Consider the following 16,047-nt stretch of genomic DNA (forward strand, 5'->3'; position numbering starts at 1 on the left):
TCGTCACACCCTCCCTGCATTCTGTGGGCTGCGCATCAGTATTTCTGTGTCGTGGAGGAAGAAAGTGAGTCTCAGCAAACTAGATAGCTTTCTGATCACACTCTAAACTGAAAAATATTGCCACCTAGGAAGTCAAGTTCTGTGAAAGTGTAGAAAAGAATCCTGTGTTTTTATTTTGATCCATGTTCTCCAAAGTGTCTTGATGGCAAGGTTTTATTTTGAGGGCAACATATGTTAGCAACCCTAAAAACTAGGGCTTGATTTACATATTTTGGGAAACACTTGAATGAGTCCTAAAGCGTCCATTGATCAGGGATCAGCAGGTCAGGGGTCAGCAGCATGGCATGGCTGCTTCCAGAACACAGGCCTGGCAAGAATCATCCCCATGTTGCTGGCACCTGTGAGACACTGGCAGGCTGCTAAGGTCAGTAACCACCCTGAGCCTCTGGGTGTATCCATAGGGTCTTTCAGAGAGGATTTACTGTGAAGGAAGATCCGCTCTAAGGTGGGCAGCATAATCCCTTGGGCGGGGGCGTGGCGGGGTTAGACTGATTGAAGAGAGGAAAGGAGGAAGCTGGCGGAGTACCAGCATTCCCCTTCTGTTCCCCCGATCTGCTGTGACGTGAGCAAGCAGCTGTCCCCACCTTGGAGTCGTGGGCCGCACCTCTGTACCCTGATGGGCTACATCCTAAAACCACGAGCCCAAACAAACCCGTCCTCAAGTTACTTGGGTCAAGTATCTGGCAACATCAAGAAGCAAAGTAACTAACACAGAGCCCACCCTGCCAGGCTCCGGTGCTGGAGAGACCAACTCTTAGCGTCTTTAGCATCTCCATGCCCCCTCTAGGGCCAGTTCTCTCTCATTTCAAGTAGTAGTTAGGGAAGAGAGAAAAAACAAAAACAAACAAACAAAAAACAGCGGTATTTCCCCTCAACAAAGCCTGGGCTAAGTCTCTTCCTGAGCTGTCAGAAACAGTCTCGCAGACTGTGCTGTTGCAGCTTTGAGGGGCAAAGTGGCCGATTTCCACAACCTCTCCTTTACGTCTGTTTCCAACCCGTCAGGGACCATTGTCACATTGGTGAAGGGTTTAAGGTGCTCAGTTTGCATACGAGGAGACAGCAAGGTACCACAGACAGGAAACTCATGACACTGAGCATCACAGTTGGGGTGAAGAGTTGGTCTCAGGACAGGATGTGGACCATAGTGCTAGATAGGAGTTATTCTCCAGGTTTTCGCTCTAGCTTAGGGAAGTAGGGGATCTATTATGTATTAAAAGTAATTAATCAAATCACTAATCAGATAGGAAAGAGCAGAGTCATGCCTGGACTCTGCTTAAGAGTGTGCCATAGACCAAGGACTGCAATTAACCTCATCATGACTCTGTGGCCTGTACACCATCAAACCCACCAACAAAAGGCCCAAATAGCAGACCCACTGAAACAGAGAGCCAGAGGCCCAGGCCACACCTGGATCATTACAGTACACAAATCAATCATGCCCTTTGCCTAAGGTCCAGGGATCATATCAAAAGAGGAGCTCAAAAGTCGGTAAGAGCCGAGAGGGTAGAGGACCACGTTGAAACAGTGTTTTCCCAGGCACAGTGGGGCGGCTGAACATACGAATCCATCACAGTGTTCTACCAGCATGCACAAGCCCTGTGCGGGGATCTGGCCTGACAGGATCCCAGAATGGGGTGCGGAGGGAGTCACGGAGTCCCACCCCTAGTTACGGGGTTATTGGCAACTGATCGTTGCTAAGGGAGAGTGAGGGCTGGTTTTCTGTAAGAGTGTGACCCTGGTTGGTCGACCATGTTCCAGTGATGGCCCCACACCCAGGAGTATATAGGAAGCACACATTAGATTTGATGATTTAAAAAAAAAGTTAGAAGGAGGTTTGGGGGGGTATGAAATTCTCAAAGAATTGGCAAAACTATTTTTAATGTGCAAGTAGAGCTCACTGTCATGACAACAGGGATGGAGCAATCATTTCTTTCTTCTCAAAACAACCCGCTTGCCTGGAGTTGACGCTGCCTCTGCTCTTTGCTTGGCTTCTACGTCATTGTCACTAATTCCCCCGATCTTTCACAATAGTGAAAATCCGCTGTGTGACAGGGGCCTTCGTGAGAGTCAGGCCGAGTACCCTGCGGGCTATGCTGGGCCCTCAGAGCTCCCACAGCCTCCTCCAGGCCCCGGGTGATAGGCTTGTTCTCCACACCCACATCTGCTCTTGAGGGCCTCCACGCTACCTGCTCCAGGGTAAGTCAGCTGCTTCTGTGCCCTCTGTCTCCATCTGTTCCCTTATTTTAGGAGACCACATCTTCCCCAAGAAAAGGTGCTTAGGAGCTCAGATTTTTTGAGACCTTATTTGTCTGAAAATGGGCTTAAATTCATACTTAACCAGTAGTGTGTCTGAATTTAGGTAATGGGTTAAAATCATTTTCTCTTGCAATTTTGAAGGCATTTGAATTAGTTTTAAATTACTGCTATAACAAATTACCACAGTCTTAGTGGCTTTAACAACAAAATTGCTCATCAAGGCTGCAAAGTCTGACACACACTGGGTGCTTCTTTCTGCTGGTCCCGGGGGAGGCCTCCTGGTCTTCCGAGCTTCCAGAGGCCACATGCAAGCCTTGTTTCTCGGCTTCCTCCAACTTTGAAGCCCGCAGCACTGAATCTGAGCTGCTTCTGCGACCACATTTCCCTTGGACTCTCTCAGATCTTCCCTCACCATTTTTCAGGGTTGTGTGACTGTATTCCACCCACCTGGGTAATCCAGGATACTCAAAATCTTAAATCCATTTACAAACATAACCCACCTCATCCTGAAAATATTCTCAGGGCTTGGACATTGAAAGGTGGGCATTTGGGGGGAGGGCCACAGTTCTGCCCACCAGCATGGGGGGGCTCCATTATCTCCTGCTGCAGAACCTGGTGCTTCCCTTTGTCTCTGCGCTGCTCAGGAGTGGGTGCTGGCACAGGTGCCATGGTTCTTCAAGGCCCACTGTCTTCAAGAGAAGGGGGACTTCAGGGACTTCTCCCCAGCATGAATCGCTCTCACACTTGGCATCTGTCAGTTGCTTAGGCATTTCAGCTCGGCTTGGCAGCTCAGAAGTCGATCACAGAACAGACAGTGAGTGCTCAGGAGCCCAGCTCTCCTGACCCCATGACCCAGAAGTCAGTCAGTTGGAGGGAACATTGCTTACTCTGTGCCCTGGGACCAGCGCCTCCTCATCCAGCAATGCCATCCTGATCCTCAGTGCCTCAAAATCCATGAAGGAAGGCAACTCCAGATGCAATTTCTTGAAAGTCTATATCCTGCTTCCACGTGGGGGACAAATCTGTTGTTTATCAGTGGTTTTGGTGTGTGTGTGTGTCTGTGTCTGTGTGTCTGTGTGTGTGTGTGTGTGTGTGTGTGTGTGTGTGTGTGTGTGTGTGTGTGTGTGTGTATAGCTCGGGTACACTAACTTGTGGTGGAGGTTTGGTTCTCTGAGCAGCAATGTCTCCAGGTGACTGGATCATGAGGGCTCAGATTTTACGATGGCTAAACCTTCGGTGTGTTCATAGCTGAGTGGACTACAGGGCGTCAGCAGACACTGTAGAGGTGGGGCCATTTGGACAAAGAATGTCACTAAGGGCACAGTCTTGAAGAGTGCGGGCTGTCTCCAGGCCTTTACACGTGCTCTTAGCTTTAGATAGCATGAGGTGAGCGGCTCTCTCTACCACAGACTCCTAGTTCTGCCCCACTACAGGCCCCAAAGCAATAAAACCAAGCGGCCATTGAGGGGGGAACCACTGCAAACGTAAGTCAAAATATTTTCTCCTTAAGTTATTTTTCATGGGTATTTTATCACATCAAGGGAAAGCTGTAACAATGCTTCTGAAAGTTGAAATCTGAACGCAGTTTGTTACAGGGTCTCAGAGAGGTCGCAGGACTTCTGGGATTACTGTGGAATGAGGTTTGGATGCTGTACAGGCAGAGGCAGCTTGAAGATGTGCTCAGTTACCCGGTTGGTATGTGAAGAGCAAACCCTGCTGGCCAACACTCAGCTCTTGGAGAGCAAGTCTCTGTCACAGCTGCCATGGGTGAAGCAGGTTCCTCCAACCCAGGGCTTCTGGGAAGCGCTCATTGACCTGAACACAGCTTTGCCCTCAGAAAGCTCACTTTGCCCTCTAAACTTCAAGACTGTTTCCCATTCGGGAACATGACGTGTGTATCACTGACTGCAAAGGAGTTGAGAACACAGTGGGGGGGTTTTTGGTTTTCGGTTTTTTTGTTCCGGCCTCTGTAGTATAAGAAAGCAGTGGGAATGGGTGTCAGATAAACTGATCTGATACATTTGACATGACAGAAATTAATGGAAAGAATTTCTTTGGAGGCTTGAGACTTATTAGGCACAGTGACACATAAGTGGAAATCCAGCATTTGGGAAAGTGAGGTACAAAGGTTGCTAATTCAAGGCAAACCTGAGCTACAAAGAGAATTCAAGGCTAGCTCAGGGAATTTAGCAAGACCCTTCCTCTAGGAGGAGGACCTCTTGTTCTGGAATGACAGTTTAACAAGCTATGATTTGGATCAGGGTCCCCAGAGGCTCACTTGTCAAAGGGTTGATCTTAGTGACTCTAGTTCTCTGTGGAAGTGGAGACCTCTAGGAGGTGGGGCCTAACGCGAGGAAGGTAGGTCATTGGAAACGTGGGGCGTCCAGTTTCTTCTCTTGTTCTCCCTTTGCTCTGCTCCACACCATGTCCCACCCCTACCATGATCTACAGCCACAGGCTTGACGGCCACAGGTCAGCCGGCATTGGATTGAAATCGGAGTCAAAATAAACCTTTGCTCCTTGTAAGCTGACTGTCTCGGGTACTTTGTTAGAGTAGCAGAAATCTGACACATCGGCTGCACAGTGAAAACAAAGCTGGCTGCCACTTTTCCTAAGTCATGGGAAGACATGATTGTGTTGCTTCTGACAGCTAGTGTTTGTGACAAGGGTCTGCTACCTGAGTGGCATTCATTTGTAGGAAGTGTTTTGTGTTACTTTATTTTTTTAATTTTCTAATCTTATATAGCCATCAAAAATGTAGACATTGCCTCACATTTGCTTGTGGTGAGTCTTTATTTCCTATCTACTGTTTTAGCATTTCTCGGTCTGTAGTCTGCTGGTGCTAGCTGATGTCACTGTGCTGTGTTGTCCCTTATACGGACTTCTGCACCCTTTAACTGACACCACAGTTCTCTCACATCCCCATGTCCCTCACCCGCAGCAATCACCATTCTGTGCTCTGTGAGCCCAATGTTTAGAGTCCACAAGCTAGGGCCACAAGTTGCCATTTTATTTCTGTGCCCGGCTTATTTCACTTAACATGCCTGCCAGCTTCCTCGTAGGCAGCTTTTATTTTATTTTATTTTTCCTCTTTGCCTTTGACATTTAGACTTCTGCTACTAAGTTTGTGGGTGTGTATTTGTTTCAATTTTATTTTGCATAGAACTCTGTTTAATCCTTCACCCTGAGGATTTGTCTTTTATTTCTCAGTTCTGCAAACTCACTTGATAACATCACCTCAAATATTAGCTCTTCCTGCTTTCCCTTCTTCTCATTCTGTAGCTCTTGTTATTTTTTTTTTATTGTTTGTTTTGTGGTTGTTTAGTTTTTCATGTTTGTAGCCAAGGATAACCTTGAACTCCTGATCCTCCTGCCTCCCTCCAGGTGCTCGTTCACTAGCACAGCTGTTTCCTCTTGGACACCTCACTTCTTTTCCATCTCTGTGTGTCTCTGGTATTTTAATTTATTTTCTTTGCCTGAATCCAGTCCCCTTATTCATTTTTAAAATTTAAATATTTTTTCATATTCCTAGTATAACTACATATTTAAGATTTGTACGTGTGTGCCTGTATGCATACATGCATGTGTGCCTGTGTGTGCCTGTGTGTTCGTGTGTGTGTGTGTGTGTGTGTGTGTGTGTGTGTGTTTGTGTGTGTTTAGGTACTGAGGCCAGAGGCATCCTATCCCTTTGTAATAAGCTGCCCAGTGTGGGTGCTGGGCACTGGACTCTGGTCTTCTACAAGAGCAGCAAGTGCTCTCCACCGAGGCACCATCTCTCCAGCCCCTAGCTCCATAGTTCATTTTTGAACTACGTCTATGCTTTCTCTTTCCTTTCCCTGTTTATAGAAAGTATTTCCCCCCTTATCCCTTGCAACAGCTCAGTCATTTTGTGTTAAAATCCCTGAGTGATGATCAAGCTGGGCAAGAATTGCTTTTTGTAGACTGGAGGCACCAGGTTCTCACAGGTGCCCTGATGAATGAATCAACAGTGTTGATGAATAGCCCTGTGATTTACTCAACTTTAGTGCCTCACTCTATCATAGTTTTAAGTTTTACTATGTCATTCTCCCCATTCCTACATGGAGAGGTTTCATGTCTTTGTGAAATAAAAACTTCAGACTTGAGGGAAATTATAAAGCCAGTACAATTCATTTTCACTTATATACCATAGCTAATTTTCCTGAATGCTAACATCGTATGTGTTTCAGTTAATAATCTAATGTTGGTAAGTCATTCTTAACAAGTTAAGGTTTTGTTTTGAGACAGTCTTGCTCTGTGTCCAGGTTTTTCTCTTGTTCAGGTTCCTGAGTGCTGGCCTTACAGGCCTGCAATACCATGCCAGCTATGTATACTGTTTGAACAGCCATTTTCTGTCTCAGGAGCCCATCAGAATACTACAGCTCACTTACATTCTGAGCCTCCTTGAGAACAGTATCAGATTATCCTTGATTTTGGTGACCTCAGTAGCTTTAAGGAGCACTGTTTGAGGGCTTGTGCAGAATGTCACTTGACTGGGATTTCTGTGATATTTCCCATGATTCCCTAGGAGAAAGATTATGAACACAAAGTGAGTTCTCATTACATCTTACCAAAGCTGAACACTGGACGTGAGTCACCACCACCAATAGTAATTATGGTTGTCTCACTGAGCCTCTGCTCCCGGAATTTCCCACTGTGACTGTAATGGTTTGAATAAGAATGGCCCGCATAAGCCGGGTGGCGGTGGCACATGTCTTTAACCCCAGCACTCAGGAGGCAGAGCCAGGCAGGTTTCTGTGAGTTCGAAGCCAGCCTGGTCTACAGAGCAAGATCCAGTGCAGGCACCAAAACTACACAGAGGAACCCTGTCTTGAAAAACCAAAAAGAGGAGGATGAGAAGGAGAAGGAGAAGGAAGGAGAAGGAGGAGGAGGAGGAGGAGGAGGAGGAGGAGGAGGAGGAGGAGGAGGAGGAGGAGGAGGAGAAGAAGAAGAAGAAGAAGAAGAAGAAGAAGAAGAAGAAGAAGAAGAAGAAGAAGAAGAAGAAGAAGAGGAAGGGCTCCCATAAGCTCATGTATTTAATGCTTAGTTCCCCATTGTTGAACTGCTGGGAAGGATTAGGAGGTGTGGCCTTGCTAGAATAGGACACATCCTTGTTGGAGGAGGTGTGTCACCTGGAGGTGGGCTTTGAAGTTTCCCCACCTGCTGCTTGAGGATAAGGCTGTAAAGCTCTCAGCTACTGCTATAGCACCATACTTTTCTGCCTGCCACCATGCTCCCTACCAAGACGATAATGGACTGACCCTTTAAAACTGTAGGCAAGACCCCAAGTAAATGTTTTCCTTTATAAGAGTTGTCTTGGTTGGGCTGGAGAGATGGTTCAGAGGTTAAGAGCACCGGCTGCTCTTCCAGAGGTCCTGAGTTTAACTCCCAGCACCCACATGGTGTCTCACATCCATCTATAATGAGATCTGGTGCCCTCTTCTGACATGCAGGCAGAACATAATAAATAAATCTTTTTAAAAATAAAAAAGAAAGAAGATAAAAAATATTAAAAAAGAGTCTTACATAATAAATAAATATTTTTAAAAAGGAAGAAAAAAATTATATGTAAAAGAGAGTTAGTTGTCTTGGTCATGGTATCTCTTCACAGCAAAATAACAGTGACTAAGAAAGTAACCTTTCACTATAGTCCACCCATTTTTATAGTGTCCCTTTGAAGGGCATTACCAGGCCTAGTCCACAGGAAGTAACACAGTTGCCCTCCACCTCCTAGAAGATGAAGGACTGCACACATTGTTTGTAATTCTGTTACATGGAAGATTCATCCTTCTACTTCTTGGCCATTTTGCTGTCACCAGAGACTGTAGCTGTTTTCTGTCTGGGCTGTAGCAATGCTGTTTCGTTTATTCTACTGCTTAAGTCGCAGGCCTTTATAGAAGACGTCTCCTCAGGCCCCACGTTTGCTTGGCATGCTCCCATCAGTCTAGGTCCGGATGTAACTTTTTGGTTTGCTTTAGAATTTTGTTGCTTTCTGAAACTGTGCTATGCTCCTGACTCACCTTGTGTATTTCTTGAGTTTTCCTAGAATTACCTATATATCTAAAAGGACTGGCTCCATTGATTGGAAAAAAATTGTAGGCATCCATTATTGGAATGCTAGGTATGCCCTTTCCTGCTGGGATGTCATTGCTTCTAAGACCTTCTTGGTGGCAGAACACAGAACTGTGAGTATGTCTACGTCCATGCTTGTATTGTGTGGCACATGAGCTCATCCTGAGGTTCTCAGCTCTGACCCATCATCAGATGATCATTCCAGTAATAGCTTCTGCAAAACAGTGATGCTAACTCTTAAAGTCTGGCTTGCCAATATTTTCTGTAATGTATAGTGTTTTTCACGTTGTAAGTGCTGTAACTATTTTTATTCTTAAGTAAATGGATTCATAAGGCAAATATATAGACTCAAATGTTTAAGTTCAGAAATTAAAATGCTGAAGGTAAGAATCAGCTCTCTCATCTTCATCCTCAGCCAAATGTCCTTCCCTAGCTGATGCCTGCAGCAGCATCCTCCCGCCTTCCGGATCATGGATGCAATTGGTTTCTACTCTTACATCCTTCAACACCCTCTGGACTATTCCCACCTAATCAGGGATGAGTCAAAGAGAGGGAAGGGAGAGAGGGCTCTTATGTGATGGGCTGACTTCATCCTCTCTGCTGTGGGCAGGTGGTTACCTTGTGGATACTTTGGGTGGCTCTGCAGACTCCTGCTGATGCCTCTTTAATCACAGGCACAAAAGATACATTTGAATCCCTGGAAAACTGTCCTCAACCTCTGGTTTACTAGAGGCCCTTTCCACAAACTTTCCATGCAAGATCCCCTAGACTTCCCCCACCCAGCTCTGGCTCTACCCTCTGTTCATGTAGCCTATGTTTATTGATAGACATGAAGTGGACATTCTTCATTCAGATGATTCCAACATAGCAGCTTTCTCTTTGTCCCATCACCAAAGCAGAGGGCCAAAATTTACTCAACCTCCTATGATTCCTGGACCAGAACTAGACACATGCTCACAGTGGTCCTATTGTGGGTTTTCCTGCCTTGTTTTTGATGTGTGGTTGGTACAAAGAATTCAGTCTTTCATCACTGAGTCTGAGCTTGTCTGAGACACCTTCTCTCACACCAAGGGTGTCCCCTTCATTTCTTGTGGGTCCTGAATTGTGTTAAATGACTTCTGTCAGTGGCCACATCTGCTTGGTTTTCTGCTTTGTTCCATGGTCATGGTACATCACATTCACAGTGGTTTAAGTACGATAAGGTTCTAGCATGCTTGAGATGACCCCTGTTTATGGTGTCTGAGAACATAGCCACAAGGACTGAAGCATGATTTGTAGTAGTGGAGCATGCCTAATTCTTGGTTGGCAGTTCTTTTTCTTTCTTTCTTTAAAAATTATAATAAATTATATAATGCCAGCAACAATAATTGTTATCTATAGCCAGAGAGACAGACTGCAGTGGAGTTATGCTGCCTTAGGACACTGAGATTTCTCTGCTTAAAATTTCCAGCTCCCACCTTCTCCTCTGTTGAGCCTGGTCCCTGGAGGTTTCCACCATCGTCGGCGCATTTTAATGGTAAGCCAAGGATTCAGGCCCTTCTGCAGTCTTCTATCTTCTGGAATTTCCCTTTCAAATATCCCGCCTGGCTGAATAAATCTCCTTTTCCTGGTATTACTTGTATTTTAATTGGCCTGCTGGGAATGGGTTGTTAGCACTGCCTGGGCCCAGACTGTTGCCTAACCGCCCCCTCAGCTCTCCAGCCTCAGCTCTCCAGCCTCAGCTCTCCAGCCTCAGCCTGCTGGGACCACAGTCCTGACCCACCACGCCCAGCCCGACCCTCTCTTTGGTCACTCAGCTGTGTTCTGTAAGTTATCGTTTCTCTTTATCATTTGAGATTTTAAAACAATTTCGATTTTTCTGAGGAGTCATTCATTCGTTAATAAATACATTTTCCTTTAAATTATTTGAATATTTATATTCGTGGCTTTTTGTTCTTTTGCTAATTGCAATGACTAGGTCATCTCAGGGTAGTTTCTACTGCCTGGCATTCCTCTAGAGCAGTGGTTCGCAATCTTCCGAACGCTGTGACCCTTTAATCAGTTCCTCATGATATGGTGACTTGCAACTATAAAATTATTTTTATTGTTATTTCATAACTGTAATTTTGATACTGTTATGAATCATAATATAAATATTTGATGTGCAGGATATCTGATATGTGATCCCTGTGACAAGGTTGTTGGACCCCTGTGGGATCTCAGCCCACAGGTTGACAACCATTGCCCTAGTGGGATCCACAGTAATCAGATTAACTCCCTCTGTTGCCTGTTTGCCTGGCTTTTTACTCATTACCTTAGAAGGATTTATCCGACCCAGCCCTTCCATTATTCATCCATCTGGTGAAGTTGTAGGATTGCTTTCAGCCTGGGCTGCGCGTACTGACAACCACTGTGCATTTGGCCTCATATTAACTGTAAGAGTGGCTTAGATTTTGACATTTCTTGGAGACTGTTGCATTTCCATTCTTGAATCAAGGTGTACCAGGATATTATAACAGTAAGTATATATTATATACATTTGTCCAAATCCACAGACGGTACACCACCAAGAATAAACCTGATGAAAGTTATGGGCTTAGTGAGGTAATGGCATGTCTACGCAGGTTCATCGACTGGAGCAGAAGAACTGTGTAGATGAATGTTGATGGTGGTGGAGTCTGCGTGTGGGCACAGTGGGCGCATGAGGGATCTTCATGTTTTCCACCCAATTCTGCTATAATTTAAAATTGCTCTAGAAAAGAAAACCTACCAACAGCCTGAGCTGGCTTGCTAACAGCCCCTCCTCCGATTGCTCAGCTTTTTTCAAACCTGTTTCCCAAGCTTTCTCCTCTCCTACTTTTTCTGGTTGAGTGATCTCGGTAAGAAGTTTAGCGACGTTAGATTAGCCTCCTCGGGCTGACGAAACACCAAAGGGCTCAAGCAATGAAGCTTATTTTCTCATGGTTCTGGAGGCCGGAAGTCCAAGAGGAAGCCACCAGAGCTGGTGTCTGATGAGGCCTCTCTTCCTGGCTTGTAGGCACTTGTCTGCGTCCTCACGTGACCTTTCTTGACCGAGTCTGTGCCTCTGCCTCTTCCTATGAGGACACCAGTCCTTTCTGTCTGTGCTTTACCTCAGGACGTCCCTTCGACAAGCACGTCCCTAAAGGCCCCATCACCAAACAATCACCTTGGAAGTGAGGACTCCAACAAATGAATCTGTGAGCACCACAATTCAACTGACAATGGGTATTCCTATGAACAATGTGTTGAATTTCCCCCTTTCGTTCATCACATTTCCATCATTTGATGCCCCTTTTGAAAATGTGTGCAAGTGGCTTCCATGTTGACTTCCAAGAGGAAGTCAGTGCGGTTGGCCAGAGATTAGAAGCCTGAGTTAAAGTGGGGAATGCCAGAAAGGTCTCTAATGTGTAATGTTGACAAGGCATTCGATCTGGACAGAAGGAGAATTCATGAGCGACTTGAAGACAGGAAGCATGCCTTTGGATAGAGTATGATTTGGAGGGTAACCAGGAGGCAGTGTGGATTTTCTTACATGTTAGCCGCAGAGGTTTGTCAAAGACTTGCGAGTAACCTTTAAAAATGTCAAGGTCTACCGTCTCATGTCAGCGAGACAGGGCAATTTGTTTTTCTTTTCTTCGAAGATAAAAAATGAAAACTTCACAATGAAAATTCATTTGTGAATAGTTGGCTCTAGATCCACCCCAGCACTAGAAATAAACATACGTGAGGGGACATGGAATGTGATTACACCCTCAAATTTAGCATGTGGGAAAGTATATGCAGCAATACAAAAATCATACACACAGGGAGCCAGCCACCAGGAAAGCATGATAGACCATTTTCCATGAATTAACCCTGAGGAAAAATGATTTTTTGAGCAATGAATAATTTTTATTTTGTAGTCAAAAATATTTTATTTATAGCAGTTGGGGATTTATCTTGGAGGTAAGAAATGAATTTCTGTTGCCAAAGGGTCAAGAGAAAAGGGGAACTATTTTTGATGAAGGGTGGAGATATATTTTAAAAATAACACTTTAATTTCATTTCTTTTATTTTTTTCCAACTAGACTCAACAGGAAGCAATGAATCGAAATTATAGCAAGAAACGACTGTGTGCTGCAGAACGGAGACCCTGCTCAGAGCAGCCCCAGGATAAGGCTTGAAGACCTGGACCTCTTCCTCAGGGAGGCTGAGCCTCTTTGTCCTGGGATGTGCTTCCCTGGGAGGAGGCCTCAGTGGAGAAGCAAAGGCTGGCCACTTGTCCCCCTGTGTCTCAGACCCAGGAGAGGTGGTAGGATGCTGCAGGGCTGTGCATCCCACTCTGCGAGGACCAGACAATAGGAGGGTCAACTCCAGCTCAGCCGGGTTCAGCCTGTGTGCAGCCAAATGGATTTCTCTGCGTCTCGCTGTCACTGCCTTCAGCCTGGGCCTGCTGAAGGACGAAAGCGAACAGATGAAATGCTTGCACTATGGCAGTAGCTGTTCCATGAGATGTAGTCTTTACTGAGAGAAGACCCTTGACTTTATTCAGAAAAGGAGACTGTGACTGAACCCCGAGGAGGCCAACTGTGCCCAGTGTCGTGCCTCAAGGTTCCCCAGTCTCTGTTGGTTATTAGGCTTCATTACCGTGACCAAACACCAGACAAGAAGCAGCTTGAGGAAGAACGCATTTATTTCCGCCCCTGGTTTGAGGGGCCAGAGTCCATCATGGTGAAGAAGCCATGGTGCAGGAGCAGATTGATGGATGGTGGCAGCAGGAGGTTGAGATGACTGGCTGCATTGCATCAGCAGCCAGGAAGAAGAGAGAGGCCAGAAAGTGGGTGTGGCTAGATACTGAACCCCTCCACACTTTCCCCAGCTTGGCCCCACCTCCAAATGGTCCCACAACCTTTCCAAAACAGCATCACCAATTGAGAGACAAGGATTTCACACCCAGAACACAATAATTTTTTACAACTCAGGGAGGCTTCGTTTTTCTCATGTATTTTGTTTTCTCTTTGTGTGGGAATTCTTGGGGCTTTTGCTCCAGCTTGTGACTTGTTGGGTTAGAGAGCAGCCACGCCAACTAGGGGTGAAGTCCACTCCTACAGAATATGCTAGCAATGCTAAGAAGCATGGAGCCTGACCTAAGATGCAGTGGGCATAGATGGACACTGTACTTGACCTGGTGGCTCCTAAAGCTAAGTTCAAATCCCACCTCTTGGCCACGTGCTGAGGAGCCAAGACCTGTTTTGATAAAATCCCTCCCACATCAGAAGCAAAAGCATCATTCTATTTCCCATGCTGGCGAAGGCCCGCCAAGAGTACAATCCTGAGTGGTGAGCCCTTCTACTGACTGCAGGAGAGGTCAATGTTTGGAGTAGTGCTGTGTGTTAGGTACTTCAGTATTTTGTAGTCTCTAGCCTGAGGCTCTCACTAATACCTTGGTTCCCATGCAGATGATCAGGAATCTGGGCATCGATTCATATTCTCCACCAGGGCTGGACCATGGTGAGGCCAGGAGAATGCTAGGGTAGAGTGTAAAGGGGCAGTTGCACAAATCTGAGCATGAGTATTTCCTTCAGCCTGTACCCATGGAACCTCATTTATTTCCTCCTGGTAACCAATGGTTCCCAAACTGGCCTTCCTGTGCAGGCCTTGCAGCCTCCTAATGGCTTTCTAGACTGTGTTGAAGTGCCTCAAAGCCTACAGGCCGTTATTGGACCTTCTGGACTGTTCCTGTTGCCTACAAGAGCCTCTTCCCTGCCCTCTTGGCTTGGATAGCACGATGCCAGACTTGAAACCCCCTAAGTGTGCTGGACTTTGGACAGTAGGATGCTTCTGTGTGGGGTAGTAGGAAACTCACCTCTTTCCCTCCTAGCCAAACCAGGGATTTCTTCTTCATTACCTCCTATTTTTTCTTTCTTTTTTATTCTTCTCTCATACATTAAATCTTGGCCACCATTTCCCTCCCTCCACTCCTTGAAGGCCTCCCCAACTCCCCTTTCCTCCAGAACCACTGCTCTTCCATTTCCCTTAAAAAAAAAAAGAGAGAGAGCAGGCCTCCCAGAGATATCAACTGAACATAGCATAACAAGTTACAGTAAGACTAGTCACAAACCCTCATATCGAGGCTGGACAAGGCAACCCAGTAGGAGGAAAAAGGTCCCAAGAGCTGGCAGAAGAGTCAGAGACACCCCTAATCCCACTGTTAGGAGTCCCACAAGAACACCCAGCTACACAACCATAAGGCATATGCAGGGGACCCAGCTCAGACTTATACAGGGTCCATGATTGTCACTTTAGTCTCTGTGAGGCCCTATGAACCCTGCTTAGTTGATTCTGTGGGTTATGTTCTTGTGGTGTCCTCCACCTCTCTGGCTCCTATAACCCTTACTCCCCCTCTTCTGTGGGGGTCCCCGGCTCTGCCTAGTGTTAGGCTGTGAGTCTCTGCATCTGCTCCATTGGTTGCTAGATGACACCTCTCTGGTGACAAGTGGGCCAGGCACCTATTTATAGCAGAACATCACTAGGAATCATTTCACTGAATTTTTTTCCTACTCCTATCCTGGTCTCTGGACTGTCTAGCCTCTGGTTCCGGGCCATCCAGGCAGTGTCAGGCATGGGCTCCCTCTTGTGGTGTGGGCCTCCAGTTGGACCAGTCATGGTTGGCCACTCACACAAGTTCTGTGCCACCATTACCCCAGCACATCCTGCAGGCAAGGTGGATTGTAGGGCAAAGATCTTGTGGTTGAGTAGATGTCCCAGTCCCACTGCTGGAAGCGTTGCCTGGTTACAGAAGACGGCTGGGTCAGGCTCCATATCCCCCATTGCTAGGAGTCCTCTCCAGGGTCACCCTCGTAGATCCCAGGGAGTTCCCACTGTACTAGGTTTCCACACCGCCCTCCAATTCCAGTCTTCTCTCCTAGACCACTCTCCCTCCACTCCTCCCCAACCTGACTAATCCCTCCTGTTACCATCCCCACCCACGCCCCAGTCCACCCACAAAATCTATCCTATTTTCCCTTCCCAGGGAGACCATGTGTCCCCTCTTGAGCCATCCTTGTAACTTAGCCTCTCAGGGCCTGTGGATTGAAGCCTGGCTATCCTTTGCTAAACAGCTCATGTCCACTTGTGAGGACATACCACGTTTGTCTTTCTGGGTCTTACCTCACTCAGGATTTTTTTTCTAGTTCCATCCATTTGCCTGCAAATTTTATGATGCTGTTGTTTTTAACAGCTGAGTAATACTCTTTATCCATTCTTTGATTGAGGGACATCTAGGTTGTTTCCAGTTTCTGGCTATTATGAATAAAGCTGCTATGAACATAGTTGATCAAGTGTCCTTGTGGTAGGATGGGGTGTCCTTTGGGTACATGCCCAAGAGTGGTAAATAGCTGGGTCTTGAGGGGGATGGATTCCCAGTTTTCTAGGAAATCGCCATATTGATTTCCAAAATGGCTTTGCAAGTTTGCACTCCCACTAGTAATGTGGAATGTTCCCCTTGCTCCACATCTTCTCCAGCACAAACTGTCCTTTTGTGCTATTGATCTTAGCCATTCTGACAGGTAGAAAATGGAATCTTAAAGTGGTTTAATGTGTATTTTCCTGATGGCTAAGGATGTTGAACATTTCTTTAAGTGTTTCTTAGTCATTTAAGAT

The 16,047-nt window shown here is 46.1% G+C and overlaps 1 long non-coding RNA gene across 1 annotated transcript; it reads left to right on the plus strand.

The window, feature by feature from the left end:
• The first annotated feature begins 2,121 nt into the window (after window positions 1-2,121).
• Window positions 2,122-10,211, plus strand: LOC121830741 (uncharacterized). The gene is made up of 4 exons (XR_006073927.2): window positions 2,122-2,256; window positions 8,381-8,519; window positions 9,857-9,922; window positions 10,100-10,211. It is a non-coding gene; the product is annotated as an uncharacterized LOC121830741 (long non-coding RNA).
• Window positions 10,212-16,047: the final 5,836 nt, after the last annotated feature.

Source organism: Peromyscus maniculatus, chromosome 7, assembly GCF_049852395.1.
Source record: "Peromyscus maniculatus bairdii isolate BWxNUB_F1_BW_parent chromosome 7, HU_Pman_BW_mat_3.1, whole genome shotgun sequence".
In the NCBI taxonomy this organism is placed as follows: Eukaryota; Metazoa; Chordata; class Mammalia; order Rodentia; family Cricetidae; genus Peromyscus; species Peromyscus maniculatus.